This window comes from Carassius carassius, chromosome 16, assembly GCF_963082965.1.
Source record: "Carassius carassius chromosome 16, fCarCar2.1, whole genome shotgun sequence".
Classification (NCBI taxonomy): Eukaryota; Metazoa; Chordata; class Actinopteri; order Cypriniformes; family Cyprinidae; genus Carassius; species Carassius carassius.
The window spans coordinates 20,063,640-20,066,805 of NC_081770.1; the positions used below are offsets into that span (position 1 = coordinate 20,063,640).

The 3,166-nt window shown below is 37.2% G+C and overlaps 1 long non-coding RNA gene across 1 annotated transcript; it reads right to left on the reverse strand.

The window, feature by feature from the left end:
- Window positions 1–1,073: 1,073 nt before the first annotated feature.
- Window positions 1,074–1,745, reverse strand: LOC132159125 (uncharacterized). Its single transcript, XR_009437788.1, has 4 exons — window positions 1,602–1,745; window positions 1,449–1,517; window positions 1,300–1,360; window positions 1,074–1,197 (listed from the first exon to the last, which is right to left on the reverse strand). It is a non-coding gene; the product is annotated as an uncharacterized LOC132159125 (long non-coding RNA).
- Between the last annotated feature and the right edge of the window lie 1,421 nt (window positions 1,746–3,166).

The following is a 3,166-nucleotide window of genomic DNA, read 5'->3' on the forward strand; positions in this document are numbered from 1 at the left end:
TCCCATGTTCTTTGCATGTCGAGCATGCTGCGACATGCTCACCCCGACTGCGTTTACACCTTGGAAAGATCTGGAAAAAAACAATGCTGATTAGTTTCAGAGAAATGTACTTGGAATATAATGTCATTGTAACTGAATGTGCAATGATGTACTTACTTTGGTTTCCCTGTCCCAAGATTTAGTGGCACAAACATATTTTTTCCACATTTCTTACGTCATTGGTTGTCTCAGTTTCGCAAGCTTAGCTTAGCCCAATTGGCAATTATTTCGACAGGTCTGGTGTTGTTTTTTTGGGAAGGCACAACTTTCCTTAACTCTCTGTGAAGTCTGGTATTGCACAGTTTCCTTTCTGCTGTGGTTGACACTGTTTTTACAGAAAAAGCTGCAACTCAGCGGATTCTCTCAATTAGCAAGACATATCCAGCTGCAGACCCGCAGCACCAGCAGCTCTGCCAGGACCCCGCTGTGAGGACCCCGTCTCCAGGACCGGAAGTGAGGGGCGGAGTTATAATTGTCAGAGACCTATGATAAAGACACAAGCACAGAACCGGAAGTGAGGTTCGGAGTTTACTGCCGAGTAGCGCCACTTAAGGTTTTGGTGCTTTTATTACACACGAAAGGTCATACTTTGTTATAATGATGCATTAAGGTACAGTTACAGTACAATAAGCATTTTAAAACATGAATCTTGTGTAATATAATTGTATAGTTATCTGTTTCATTGTATTATGAGAGTTCCTTCCTGATCATGCTGTTGAAAAAAGTAATGCTTGAAACTTATGTTGGGTTTTTATATAAAACATCCTTTATTTTTTCAAGAACATATGTGCAGCATGCATTTTTTATTTCAAAAATATAAAAAAACGAAATTGAAAAAAAAAAGAAGCCAACGATTCTTTTAATCGTTTTAAAAGAAAGAAAAATCTAAATAAACTTCAAAATATGTCAAATGCAGAATTATGCCCATTTTTCATGGCATTTTTGCAAAAAAAACCTCCATGTCATCCCTGAGCTCAAACTGAAACACAAAGGGTTCTTTTGAATCTTCCATCTCTTCCCAGAGATTGTTGAGGGCTTTCTCCTTCTGAGCTTCATCCATTCGAATGAAAAGATGCTCCTCCACTGGACCCTTGAATAGATGAATGGAGAATGGAGCCATTCCAGAGCTTTATTCATGTGCCAGATTATTGGGTGCTCCTTTATTACAGAAAGTTTAAGGAAAATGTGACTTTAATATTTCTTATAAATGTTAAGATATATTATAATTATAAATATAATTATATAAATATATATACACACTGCTTCACTGCTGCTAAGCGTAGCTTGTTCTCTTCTTTCGAGTCTTGTAGGGATTTCTGCACTGGAATATACATATCTTGATTCATTAAAAATTAATCATAAGAGGGTAAAAATGTAACAGTGGGCTGGAGTAAATTTCCAGTATCTACCTTTCAGAGAAACCCCCAAAGTTTTCTAGAAGAATTAAACTACCACCTCTGAATGTTTGGAAAGTCGCACTGGAAGACAAAAATAGTAAAATCTTGATATTTCAACTGCTACAACATCATAAAGGTCAATTACTTGAACTGGTAATTACTTACAGATGTAAAATCAAAGGGTGCTCCCATGACAAGATGTAGAGGATACTGGAAAACAGCAAAAGTTAAGAAACATTATCGACAAAAAAAAAAAAAAAAAAAATCAAACCAGAATATCTCACCATCAACATGAAGACTCCACAGTCAACACCCAATCTGTTGTGGATATCCTGAAAAAAAGGTAATTAAGGGTTTAACACTTCAGTCCAATCTTTAGCCGACTTCTTTATAACCAACCTGGTTTTTCAGTAGCAGTCATTTGCCAGGTGAAATAGTGGCTGTCATCTTACTGCAACAAAAATACACAAATAATTAAACAGTTAATATGAAGTTACATTGTGCAGCACATACAGTTTGAAGCTCTGAATAATTTTTTTTGTAAAACTGAACTGAATGCACCACACAATTATCTCAACGTTGACAATTGGGGTTTAATAAATAAAAACTCTACTATAAAGGTAACAATACCTCACAAACAATACATATAACAGGAATGTGGAACAAACACTTTAACAAGATAAACTTCTTTAACACCTGTGTGGTGTTCATATTTTTGATATTCAGCCAGTGTTCATGGGTCTGGTGGACACGCTGCATTTTTTGGATTAACTTACTTTTATTTTGGCTTATGATGACACAGATGTCCTTATAAACCATGTTTACGTTCTAATACCTATCCTAAATCCTAACACAAATTAAACATTTAACAGATAAACGCTGAACTTTAGATACTGAACTCCGCCATGCTTTTGTCTTAATACAACTCCGCCCCTCACTTCCGGTTCTGTGCTTACTCCGCCCCTCACTTCCGGTACTGGCAGCGGGGTCCTCATGGCGGGGTCCTGGCAGTGCTGGTGGTGCTGCGGGTCTGCAGCTGGATACTATTGCAATTAGCCACAGATCAGTAGATTAATTACGGTGAATAATGGTGAGAGTTCGCGGCAATCCTCTACGTGCTATTTCTAACAGTGTTAGTCCACTCGCCTTTCACCAAGATCATCCAAAACCACATGAGACGATCCACCTTATTCTTCAATGCAGAAGTAAACCGATGGGCGAGACTTCCTGTTCATTAGCCACTATAGGGAAGTAATGAGAAGAATTACAACATGCAGTAAATGGTAAAATTGTTTGCACTACAAACCAGTATGTCCATAATTAAGATAATGTATTTCAATTAAATGGTAAGACACCAATTTACAATATCAGTCAGCAACATTACCTGTTTTGTAGCAAATGAGACCAGAAGTCACACCCATAAAATGTAGAAGTGGCCACGCCCTCTCTTACAAAACAAACAAGGTGGATAGTAGTAAAAGAAGCAGGACACTGATCCTCATTCAAAGCCAATCACCTTGGATGGGCATGATTCATCCAGATGCATCATGGGAGTTACTCATTACGGAATATGAACAATGATTCTCTTTAACGCACAAAACAATGCAACTTTTGTAAAAGGATTGTAAAAGTCAGAAATTTTATATCGTGTCTATAAAAAACTAAACTTGTGTTGATTCATATATTGTGTCCATGTGTTTTTGTTCTTATGTTGCAGTTTGAGACCAGTG